General features: G+C 42.2%; 1 long non-coding RNA gene across 1 annotated transcript in view; it reads left to right on the top strand.

Moving 5' to 3' along the window:
* Positions 1-13,352, top strand: part of LOC106509214 — a 406,803-nt gene that overhangs the window by 358,138 nt on the left and 35,313 nt on the right. Inside the window, exon 5 of the long non-coding RNA XR_002336987.1 lies at positions 11,497-11,713. This is a non-coding gene — a long non-coding RNA (uncharacterized LOC106509214). The remainder of the gene's footprint in view (positions 1-11,496; positions 11,714-13,352) is intronic.

Here is a 13,352-nt window from a genome sequence, read left to right as displayed (position 1 = left end):
CTACTTGGGCTAGGGTTGAGACATGCCTATGGATAAGGAGGGAATTTTCTCAATAAATTGTTAGGGTGGAACAATCTCCACCAAAGGAAAAGCTGATTTCCAAGAAGAGGAAAAAAACCAGGCTCATGTTTTATATAAAGGCAAAACTGAAGTTATTGGACCCTATATATCACTGTTCCTTTGATACAGGATTCCAAAGAAAAGTGATTCAACCATCCTTGTGGCCTGAGCCTGCTGAACCAATGGTTGAGGCAGGAATATGATGAGTGACCAAGTACTCTAAAGCTCCCTGCTTCTTCTCCCAGGAGGCTTTGGCTGGGCTCCCAGCAGAATGTATGACAGGACGAAGTGTCTTGTGAGCACCAAAGGGCTGTACCGCTCAGCTAGCAGAGAGAAGCAGCTATTTGGAGTATAAGGAGGACAGAGATGGGGGCAGCTGATCTGAGCTGGGGCAGCTGATGTGACATCAGCTTTGGCAGGGGAGGTGCTGACAGCAGTGGTTGGATATGGAGTTGTGTTGACAGAAGTCACATCAGCAGACACTGGAGCAGCAGGCAGGATCTTGTGAGTTGTCCCAGAAACAATGCTCTTCTCCCTATAAACTTCCAACATACATGACATCTAGCTGGAACTCATGCAAAAATGTATTGATGCTGCCCACTACCAGTAGCGGAAATAGCAATTGGCTATTTTGATTTGCTGCTTCAAACTGTCTTTCAGAACCCAGCCATTTATAAGTAATAAAATTTCAGTATGCAGGCAAAAAAAAAAAAAAGAAAAAACCCAATAATTAAAGGTTTTTAATTACAGGTAGTCACATGCTGTAACCAACCATCGTATTTCTTAAAATATGAAAAAATATTGGTTGTATGATATGCAATTATTCCACTTACATTAAGGAAGAAAAATACTGCCAAATGAACTATGACATACTAATGACTGAAATTTGCATCCTAGGAGTTCCCATTGTGGCACAGCGGAAATGAATCTGACTAGGAACCATGAGGTTGCAGGTTTTATCCCTGGCCTTGCTCAGTGGGTTGAGGATCTGGCGTTGCTGTGAGCTGTGGTGCAAGAGGACAGCTATGTGGCTCGGATCTGGTGGTGTTGAGTCTCTGGCATAGGGGAGGTGCTTGGAACCTCCATATGCCATGGGTGCGGCCCTAAAAGGACAAAAGACAAAGAAAAAAAAGGAAAAGGAAATTTGCATCCTGATTTCAGAGATAATTAAAAAGTAGAAAAAATGGAGTTCCTGCTATACTGCCATGGGATTGGTGGCGTCTCTGCAGCACCAGGCCGCTTGTCAGATCTCTGGCCAGCACAGTGAGTTAAAGGATCTGGCAGTGTTGCTGCACCTGCAGCCCAGATCTGATCCCTGATCCTGGAATTCCATATGCCACGGGGCAGCCAAAAAAGAGAAAAAAATTTTTTTTTCAAAAATCTGTGTCTTAGAACTGGTGAAATACAGTATATGTCAGGCACTGTGCTCAGCATTGAACTTGAGGCTACAGACAAGATAGATTTCAAGAAACTTATAGTCTGGTAGGGAAAGACAGATACTGAAAAAGCAGTCGCAAGTGTGATTGCACTTGCAGGAGGAGCATGGGAGTCTTCTTCGATAAAGTGGAACTAAAGTTGAGACCTGATGGGGGAACAGGAATTAGCAAAATGAGGGCAAAACTAGAACTTTCTAGGAATAGGGATTGGAGTGTGTAAAGGCTCTGAGTTGGGAAGGTCCAGTGTGAGCAAGAATGAGGGTGACTGGAAAGAGAGTTAGGCAGGGACAGATCACTTGGGACCTCAAACCACCTTAAAGAATTAAGTTTATGGAAAAGCAGTAGGAGACCCCAGGGGTTACTTTACTTGTGGCGGTGATGTGAGAGAGGCATAAGAACAGGTGCAGGGAGAGCAGGTAGGAGATTTTTGCAGCACTTTAGATAAGAACATACAGTGGTTTATAATGGGGTGCTGGCAGTAGGGATGGAAAGAAACAAGGACTCAGAACAACTTCTTTGTTTTGTTTGTTATTTGTTTTTTGGCAAGGCAGAGGGGAGTTCAATGGCATCCAAGGAAATAATATGGACTAAAGACAATTACAGCTGTAGATGGAGTCAGCTTCTGATTTTCCAGTGTTAATTGTGACTTGCTTAGAAAATGAATGTTCCATACATTTGGATTTTTCTTAGGCCAAGATATACTGCTTTATTAGGGCAAAAACGATTCCAGTGTTTCAGTCACAAATCATCCTCCTCAGATTTATTTAATTACTTCTCTAGAAATTATTGCTATGACCTTAGATAACTTCATGCCTATGACCACAAATTGTGAAGTTTTATATGTTGAATAATGTTACAAGAGTTTTAGAAGCATCCTAACAAAAATCAGTAACTTAAGGAAGCTTTTAGCTGGGAAGTACTTCTAATTTGCTTGGGAGTGTTAGGTACATGCTTATAAACTTAGAGACAATTATAGTGTCTTCAAAAAGTACTGCCCCAGAAATGAGGTCTGTTTGAATCCCAGAGTTCTTAACTCACTCCCTGTGTGACATTAGGCATGCCATCCAAATACATTACATCTGTAAAACAAAGAAAATCTCTCTACCTACCTTGCAGGGTTGTGTGAATACCAAATGCAGTTCATAGCAAATATTCATTGGGTTCCTGTTTTGTACTAGAGACTATGCCAGACAGAAGTAATATAGTCTTTGCATAAGACAGCCATAGCCTCCAACCTCCAAGAAGATTCTCATTGCAGAAAGGAAGTTGTATAATATAAATTGCTGTAGGTATGTGAAGTAGTACTGTCATCAAATACTAGTAGTAGTAGAATTTCTTAGCAGAGAGTGTTGGATTTTAAACGTAAGGAATAATTTTCAAAGAGATAAAATTATGACTCTCTTTCAAAATGAAATAAACACAAGTCAAAGATTTTATTCAACTTGCTAATTAACAAGGGAGCCACTAAGATGTTAAAACCATTCCAAAGAGCATTTGAGAAGCTAAGTATTTATAGCAATGTTAGGATAAGATCTCTGGGTTAGATACGAAACTTGTCAGTATTCCAACAGGACCATAAATTATAACCCATTGAGTTATCTGTTCCATGAAACAAAAATCATTTGCATTTCTACCAGGCAAAAGTCTACACATTGGTCCAAGAACAATCCACAGGCAAGACCCTGCTAAAAGGGTCTATGGCAACAGAATGGAGATTATGTCAGGAGCAAAGTGCTTCTGTAAACCGTGGGGCACTGGATGCATGAGGGTCATTCAGGGACCAGATATGGCCGTATTAGGGAAGGGGGAAGTAGAGTTAGCCTGGGGTCTTCTCAGATTCCCCCAGGGAGGACTGGCCTGGAAGAATAACAGGAAGGGCCTCCAGATATTCAGGGGCTAAAGTGGGCTTCACTCCCATCAAGGGACCACAATGAGAGGCTGCTGAGGGGTTGTCTCTGAGGCATTCAGGAGACAGAATCAGCAATGGGACTCCTCCCCTGCCCAGAGGGCACCATAGCTGATTGCATCTACAGCTGGCCTGTCCCCCACTTCTCTCTCCACCCCTCTCTCCATTTGCCCTCATCTTATTTCCAACCCCATGGAAGCCAGAGACAGCCCAGTGAGGGGCTCGGAAGTAGGAGAGCCAGGTGGGGAAAGACGGGGACTGAAGCTGACACACCATGTCACCAGGCCTGAGGCAGGCCAGGACTCAGGGAGTAGAGAGCTTTAACTTTGAGTGAAGTAACATTTTGACAAATACATGTCACGTCGTCATTTTATTGACTGAAAGGAGAACATCTTTGTTTTTTGTTTTTTGGGGTTTTTTTTGTCTTTTTGCTATTTCTTGGGCCGCTCCTGCGGCATATGGAGGTTCCCAGGCTAGGGGTCTAATCGGAGCTGTAGCCACCGGCCTACGCCAGAGCCACAGCAACGCGGGATCCGAGCCACATCTGCAACCCACACCACAGCTCACAGCAATGCCGGATCGTCAACCCACTGAGCAAGGCCAGGGATTGAACCCACAACCTCATGGTTCCTAGTCGGATTCATTAACCACTGCACCATGACGGGAACTCCAGAACATCTTTGTGATTGAAAACATCAGGACTTTTTGTTACTTGAGAGTGCCTAGGAAAGTTGAAGGACTTGCTTAAATTTTCATCCAGGGTAGAGAAATAATAGCCCTCACAGAGGCCCATGCCTTGGCCCTGAGTGCTTGGGACAGGGTGGAGAGAGGTCAGGTGTGGCTTCGAACACCTTCCCTTCCATCCTCTGACTACTGAGCTTTGATACAAGCCAGGCAGGAGGGAGAAGGAAAGGACAAATGTCTCTTTATTTAACTGGGTACAGACGTGGCCTTCTGAGCTGGCCAGCTGCTATTCTATTTCATTTTCTGTGGCTTTGGTAAGGACAGTAGTGGCTGCAACATGTCAGTTGATAAGGAACTTGTGCCCAGGCAGCAACCTTGTGCATTAAAGATCTTTTGAAAAATTCACCAGAAAATTCCACTGAACCCCAGCTGGTGGCTTTCCTCCTATGTCCCTCTGATGCTGATGACTCTTGGCCCTCTCTCTGGGGCAGTCAGCTGTAGCCCCCAGTTACAGGTATGCAGATGGGGAGACTGTCTCTTTTTGGTTTTCTTTTTTTTTTTTTTAATGTCTTTTTAAGGCCACATCCATGGCATTTGGAGGTTCCCAGGGCAGGGGTCTAATCGAAGCTGTAGCCACCTGCCTACGCCAGAGCCACAGCAACACCAGATCCGAGCTGCATCTGTGACCTACACCACAGATCACAGCAACGCCGGATCCTTAACCCACTGAGTGAGGCCAGGATTTGAACCAGCAACCTCATGGTTCCTTGTCGGATTCGTTTCCACTGTGCCACGAAGGGACCCTCTCTATTGGTTTTCTCATTCAAGATACACAGCCTAAGCAGTGATAAAGCAATGAGATGCCAGGCCCTCTTCTTGTAGGCGCCTATCTTTGTGAATCATTATAGAGGGGAAGCACATTACTTCCACCTGGTGTAGGAACAGAAAATACCTCCTTAACTTTACTCATGAAAGGGAACAGCCTCGCTCTCCGAATGTACCAGGCTGACCCTCGCTCACCTCCTGGTCCTTTTCTCCTGCGAGGTGGGGGCATGGATAGAATGAGGATGGGTAGGAAGGCTGCTTCTCCAATTCAAATGCTCACTAAGCCCATGTCATTGTGGCTGGGCCCAACAATGCAAAGCCTCCTTGGAGAGATTAGGACTTAGAAAGTGCAATGTTGAGTTCCCCTTGTGGCTCAGTGGTTAACGAATCTGACTAGGAACCATGAGGTTGCGGGATCAATCCCTGGCCTTGCTTAGTGGGTTAAGGATCTGGCATTGCTGAGAACTGTGGTGTAGGTCGCAGACGCAGCTCTGGTCTGGCGTGGCTGTGGCGTAGGCCGGTGGCTACAGGTCCGATTTGACCCCGAGCCTGGGAACCTCCATATGCCACAGGTGCGACCCTAAAAAAGCAAAAGACAAAAAAAAAAAAAAAAAGAAGAAAAGAAAGTGTAATGCTAAGTGCCTTTTGCCTACCACTCAGAGCCTTAGTTTCAATTCCAGTGTAACAGGAAGACCCCCACTTGCCAATCCTGTCCCAGCTGCCAATGAAGACCTTCAGTGAGAATTGTAGAAATCCCAACTTTAATACTCTGGTCTATATCACCCTTTCCCAGCAGCACTTATAGCCCTTCATCCATAAAACTATCCAAACACTTTAAAAGTCCATTTGTATTTCTGGTCAGTAGCTGGCCCTGAGTTAGCATGTATCATACATTTATCATCTACTAGGTGAAATAGAGCTACTGAGAAATAACCCTGGGATACAACCACAAAAAAAAGGAATGATGACAAGAATTCATCCTCTGGACAGTTCTTTTATATAAAGGTCAGTTGGCTATCTCCTATGCCCTCCCTTTGCAGCTAGAAACCACTTGTTTTAAGTGGGCAACCAGTTTTATGTTTGTATGTACGCAGCTTGAACAATAATGATTTCTTGGATTAGCTTAATTGTGCATATTTCTCCTCTGTGACTAATTAAACTGAATTCTGTGCATACAGGAAGCTGTTTGGCATTTGCCTGTATCTGTGCAGACCTGCTGTGTTGGATTACCCACCATTAGTTCATAGGAGTTGGACAGACCAGCCAACTTCCAGGATTGTCTCAATTATTAAGATACCTTGTCACCTTTCTGGCCAAGTTTAACATCTTCACATAAACCTTATAGAGTGTGTTTTAAACTTTGCCTCATCTGGAAGATTAGGGAAAATACTGGGCGCTTCCTCCTTAGGTGGCTAATGAAGGCCCCAGCAATGACAATAGTACAAATTACTTTAAAATAGTTCCTATTTTTGTCAATGCTAAAAATACCCTGTCATTTGTATTTTCTTCCAGATTTACCATGTCCCTTTCCAAAGTGAAGAATTGGAAAAAGGTTCTGAATACCAACCTTATTAGACTAACAATGCAACATTTAAGAAGGTGGCTTAAAAATGCATCTATGAATTATAAATAATGTATAATATGACTGTATAATATAGTGCATACTATAAAAATGCTGCTTTTTTCTCAGGGGGTAATTTTTTTTTCCACTTGTGGATTTATATTAAAGTCCCAAGTCCTGGTGGTGAGATCGATGGTCAGAGCTTTAATTGGGGCTCTCTGGTGATTATCTAGATTGACAGCTGCTGTCAATCAGCTCCTAAAGAAATTTCTGAGCCAATGATTAGGCTGCTCCTGGAGATGTTAGTCCCCTAGAGGCAATGTTAAGTCTCCCAATCATAGGGAAACCCTTAAGGGGAGTACAGCTAATATTTTCAAGTTGCTGGCTTCCCTGGCAGCATACATGCCCCAGCTTTCTGGCTGAGTCAACTCAAAAGGATGATCAAAACATATACTGGATCCACATGATTTTATAAGCAAAACAATGCTACAAGTTCAAGGACAGCTTCCACTAAAGTAAAACGGTAATACCCTATGTATGTTTATGTAGCATGTCACAGTTTTATATTACGTAACTGAATCCCATTGATAAAACAGCGATATATTGCTGTTCTGGGGGAAATACTTAAAGTTAACAAAATTTCTCCTCCTTTGGTTCATATCATATTCTTTTAGAACTACTCTTTTCATATGATTTAGAAATCTAGTATACAGCGCAAATGAACCTTTCCACAGAAAAGAAAATCATGGACTTGGAGAATTGACTTGTGGTTGCCAAGGGGGAGGGGGAGGGAGTGGGATGGATTGGGAACTTGGGGTTGATAGATGGAAACTATTGCCTTTGGAATGGATTAGCAATGAGGTCCTGCTGTGTAGCACTGGGAACTATGTCTAGTCACTTATGATGGAGCATGATAATGTGAGAAAAAAGATTCTATACATGTATATGTACCTGGGTCACCATGCTGTACAAGTAGAAAAAAAAAAAAACAGTATTTGGGAAATAACAATTAAAAAAGAAATCCAAACCATTTTTGGATTAAGTTAACATTTAGTAATGGATGATTTCATTAATTTAGATCCCACTAATTTAAATGTTAAGATAATTCAAGTAAGATCAGGCTAAATTTGTTTTTTTCTTCATCTTTGAATCAAGGTGAATAATGGTAGGAAGTGTTCTATTGGTTAACAAATGAGCTGCCAGCTTCTCATAATGTTAAGTGTACTTTCCATATAACCTACCAGTTTCACTTGTAGGTATTTCCCCAAGAAAATGGAAATATTTGTCCATCCAAAAACTTGCACACAAATGTCCAGAACAGCTTTATTTGCAATATCTAAAACCCAGAAACAATCCAAACCCTTCAGTAGGGGAATGAATAAACAAATGGTGGTATATCCAGATGGTGGACTATTACTCAGCAGTGAAACAACACGATGTGTGGGGATGAATCTCAGAAACAATGCTGAATGAGGGGAGGCCAGACACAAGAGATCATATGCTGTATGGTGTCATTTATATGAAATTCTAGAACATGTACTGTTAATTTCTAGTTACAGAAAGCTGATCAGTGGTTGTCTAGGGATGGAGGTGGAGCTATTGACTGGACAGGGCACGAGGGAATTTTTTGAAGTGGTGGAAATATTCTATATATTGATTGAGGTGGTAGTTATATGCGTGTATGCACTTAGCAAAACTCAATGAACTATACACTTCATATGTGGAAACTTTATTGTATGTAAATTATATCTTAAAAAGTTATACTTTTAAAAAGTGACATGCCATTACAGGTATCTTCATTAATAGCAAAAGTTCTATTCTACCCCTTATACTCTCTGAGCTCCCTCTTCTTTCCAATTTTAGCAGTATCATTTTCAACATGCAATTGGTATAGGGAATTCCAGCTTAAGTTCAACAGATACATTATAAAAGATGAAAAATAAGAATAAACCCTTCTGCCTTATATCTAATAGGTCCCCAAATTCTACTTATTCTGACTCCTAAATATTTCTTGCATCTTTACACTATTGCCTAACTTTACCTCCACTGCCTTAAGTTAGCTTTCAGTTATCTCCCAACTGGTCTCCTTCCTGCTATAATCTGATTTGAATAAAAGTATCCTCCACTCCATCTTCCAGAAAACAAAACAGTACCCATAGGCTTTATGGTTAAGAGAAGGTCAGGAAACCTGTAGGAGAAGTGAGACAAGCATGGAACAGGATAGGGCATTGGGGGAAGCTTGATGATGTTCTTTTATGCTTGCTCCTGAGATTCCTAGAATCAAGATGTGATTCTGAGTAGGCTGGATGGTTTTCAATGCTGTTGACATTTTCTGTGTTTGTGTTCTTTTGTGTGTCAGAGAAGCCCCTTTGGAAGTATTACCCTATTTTAATTATGCTCAAGGGAAATAGGGAAAAAGGCTTATGTTCCCTCTGAGGCTGGTAGGGAGGGGCCAGGTGTGGTGGTGGCCACAGGAATCAGAAGCAGAGAACCCTAAAGAAGGACAGGATACTTGGGAGGGGGAGCAGAACCAAAGCTCAAAGTTTCAGCCTGCCCCAGCCCCTAGCACCTACCCACCCTTTACAGTTTTCTTCCAAGTCACTGCTTTTTTGCCTGTCCCTAAGAACATTCTGTCCTGTATGTATTAAAGGAGTGATGTCCTTTCTGTCTGTATCCTCACTTTCTTCTCCCATTGAGAAAGGTTGGTGATAGTGAATAGTCACCCAGGAGGAAAAAGGTGACGATTTTAGCCCAGCTTAGTCCATTGTAAAAGGTCTCTAAGAGCACTTCCCATGGCTGAAAGTGCCTTTTAGCGAGACTTAGGAAAGGATAGCTTCCAGTGAGATATTTCTCATCAATTACACATTTGTCAGGAGAAACACAGGCCCAGCTCAGAGATTTCCACCTTAAACTTTTAAAAGAAGCCACTTGCTAAAGGTTCTGGAGCTGGGGATGCCAGAGGGGCCACTAAAAATCAAACAAGTGAGCAGAAACTGAATTTGACTTTTGGCCCCAGGGACAAGAGAGATGGAAATGAAAGCTGACAGGCTCCTACTTGACAAGACCTCTGTGGAATGGAAATGGGTGACTCTCAAATCGGAGTGGCACTTCCTCTCCACGGGCCGTCCTGCAAGCAAAGCCAAAACATCCCCACCCAGCCCATCAATGCAAACACTCCTGGGCCACTGATTGGAATATTAGCAGGCAAGCTTTCCATCCTCAGTGCAGGACAGGTCTTTAGGGGTACAGATTTAACCTCAAAGACAACCGTAGATTCAGCCCAACAGATACTTCTCCATGGCCAAGGAAGGAGTGCACATTTTATTGTAGGGAGTCCTTGGGCATGAATCCTATTTTTAGAGTATCTTCTAGCTCTGGCTCTGCTATTGATGAAGTGAGTGAACTTGAACTTGATAAGTCACTTAGACTTTGAGGGCCAGAGTTTCCCTAACTATAAAATAAAAAGACCTCATTTTGTGGAAGGTATGATCATTCTGATAGCAATGATTTTACAAGTTGGTGATAATGAGTGGGAAGTCCAGATGAAGAATAGGTTAATTCCACAGAAAGAAAGTGACACTTGAACTGGGTCCAGAGAAAGCTGTAAGAGTTTTCCAGGCAGGCAGAGAAAATAATCTGGGCCAGGTAACACATTCCTCAAGGATTTTTTTTTTTTTTTCTCTTTTTGTCTTTTTGCGATTTCTTGGGCCGCTCCCAAGGCATATGGAGGTTCCCAGGCTAGGGGTCTAATCGGAGCTGGCCTACACCAGAGCCACAGCAACATGGGATCCAAGCTGTGTCTGCAACCTACACCACAGCTCACAGCAATTCTGGGTCCTTAACCCACTGAGCAAGGCCAGGAATCGAACCCTCAACCTCATGGTTCCTAGTCGGATTCGTTAACCACTAAGCCACGACGGGAACTCCCGCATTCCTCAAGGATTGGAGGCAGGGGAAGGAGGGGAGATTTGTTGAGACCCGTGTGAGGGGAAAACAGTCAATTCAAGAGTGTTGAGAGTAGAGAGGAAACTAGATGTGTTTTAGATGTAAAATCAGTAGGTAGTACCACCCAGTTGAATGTGGCTTCCCACATTCAACGAGGATGGCCTATTGGCTCCTGCCTTGAGTAATTGAGAAGATGATGATTGAATTAAATAAAACGCCCAAGTGGAAGAGGATAGAAGCATGATGAACCCAATTTCTGACAGGTTGAAATAAGACTATGCATAATTCAACCAATTGCCCCATCCAGTAGACAGTTTGCTAAATAGGTATAAAATGCAGAGTTGTGGTTGATGCTAGAGAGGTAGGTCTGGATGTCATCAGCTTACATTGATCTAGATAATTTCAAAGTTTCTTTCTAAACCTTAAGTCAGAGGATCTGTGATTATAAATTGTGTAAAAGGGAAAGTCCAAAGGTAAACTTTTCTTCTCTCCCTGGAATATATATTGGTCTTTTTAGGGCCTCACATATGGCATATCGATGTTCCCAGGGTTGAATCAGAGCTGCAGCCACTGGCCTATGCCACAGCCACAGCAGCTTGGGATCCAAGCGGCGTCTGTGACCTACACCACAGCTCATGGCAACGCCAGATCCTTAACCCACTGAGTGAGGCCAGGGATTGAAACTGCATCCGCATGGATACTAGTCAGATTTGTTTCTGCTGAGCCATGAAGGGAACTCCTAGAATATTATTTTAATGAGATACTTACTATGGTTTTTCCCTGCTTCCCTTTTTGTGGTGCTTATGTGCCACAACAGGGTGTTCATAGGATTTTTACTACTGAATTTTGTTTTCTTGAGTTACGTTCCGATATTAGGGATTTTAGACAACATAGAATGGTTTCAGCCCAAATAGTTAAACAGTAAGTGGACACCAATGATGACTCCCAAAAAGACTTTAGAAACGTCTCAGCAATTCTCATCAATTATCAGTGGGTCCTCATTTTATGTGAAATAAAGTTCAGGCTCGTCAGTTTGGCATTCAAGTCAAGTCTCTCCCTCTTTCTCTCTCTCTGGTCAGTGGCCATGTCATAAGCAGCCCTAAGGAGAGGCCCAGGTGGCAAGAAACTGAGGCTTCCAGTCCTCTGTACATGAATGAGCATGGATGGAGATTCTCCAGCCTAGTCAGCCTTCGGGTGACTGAAGTCCTGGCAGACCTCCTAGCTGTAGTCTCTTGAGAGCTCTTGAGCCAGAGGCACCCAACTAAGCCACTCCTGGATTTCTGATACACAGAAACGGTGAGTTCAGTGTTTGTTGCTTTAAACTTCTACGTTTTAGGGTAATTTGTTGAGGTATGATCAGGAAAAGGAAAAATGTGCTCTTCTGATAATATGGGGGAGGGGGCCAGGAAGGGTCTGGAATGATTTCAGCATCTCGGAAGGAGAGCCCTGAAGAGTGCTGTGAGGATGGGCCTCACCCCAATTCTGTTCACCAAGTGGCCTTGAAAATGTCTCACCTCCTGTTCGGGCCTCAGTTTCTGTACTTGTAAATGGAGATGGAAGGTTTAATTCCAGGCTCCATTCTAAAACCCTTACATACATGTAGCACTTTACAATTTGCAAAATGTTTTTATATGTTGTAGTCCGGACCTGGAAGTGACAAAGAATAGTTTCCAAAACTTGAAAGAAGAGGAGATAAGATTGGCTTTGAGAAGTTAAACTTCAAAATCAGCACATATGGATTAGAACAGAGAGATACAAAATCATCTTAAAGCAGTGTTTAAGTGTCCTTCTGACTTGCTCTAAACTGAACCAAAAATACAACTGCTTTCTTCTTATCAATCAGTGGTGGGAAATACCATGAATGCTCTTTTTTTAATGTGTGAAAATCTCTCAGAAGAGTTCCTAGAACAACAATAAGTGTTTTGCTTATAACCAAGAGAAACTTAGTAAACCAATAAGTGGATTATTAAAAAGATATCAAGATTTGATATTCATAAATAAAGGAGTATATTACCAGAGTTTATTAAGAACTCCCACTTGGTGTCCTAATAAGAACTCTGGCTGCTACGTACAGTGCTGGGCAGCATTCATATTCCTTGGCTGGTGGCCCCTCCTCCATCTTCAAAGCCAGTGAAAGCAGGCTGAGTCCTTTCCCTGTTGCCATCTCTCTAGCTTTCTGCAGCCAGGAATGATTCTTTGCTTTTAAGGACTCATGCGAATGGATTAGACCCACTTGAATAATCCAGTGTAATCTTCCCATCTCAAGGTCCTTACCTTAATCACATCTGCAAAGTCCCTTTTGCCGTGTAGGTTAACATATTCACAGGTTCTGGGGGTTAGAATGGCCTTTGAGGGCCATTATTCTACATATCACTGTGTGTGTGTGTGTGTGTGTATATATATATATATATATAAGTATATTATATAACAAATTCTGTATATAAAGATATTAACTCTACCTGTATCATATATTACATATTATAAAATATGACATAATTAAAAAATTTCTATATATGTATTGAAAATTTAAATTGAAAATAAAAATTTCTGTATGTATTTATACACACACACACACACACACACACACATATGAAATAGTGAAATATCTGAGTCTTTTTTCATAGTTGCTTGTCACCAGTCTTACTTCTCTACTCCTTGCTCCATACTTGTGACTTGAATGGAATGGCATATTTCTATATTTTCATTTTTTCACTTGCTTCTGCCTTTATTGAAGTGATTATAGCTGTTAGATAGGCTGTGTTTATAAGTATTTATGAATAAACACCACCCCACCCCCAGCAGTAACTTAAAACTACACGGGCCTAATTTCCCTCGTGTTTTATCTCCCTTGTGGGGAGACCGAAAGGCTCTGCTCTGTGCTGTTCTTACTTGGGGACAACAGTGGAGGGAAAATCAGCTCCTCAATCTGCAAAGG

This window comes from Sus scrofa, chromosome 1, assembly GCF_000003025.6.
Source record: "Sus scrofa isolate TJ Tabasco breed Duroc chromosome 1, Sscrofa11.1, whole genome shotgun sequence".
NCBI classification, from domain to species: Eukaryota; Metazoa; Chordata; class Mammalia; order Artiodactyla; family Suidae; genus Sus; species Sus scrofa.
The sequence above is the reverse complement of the archived record's forward strand: the minus strand, read 5'-3'. Positions and strand labels throughout refer to the sequence as shown.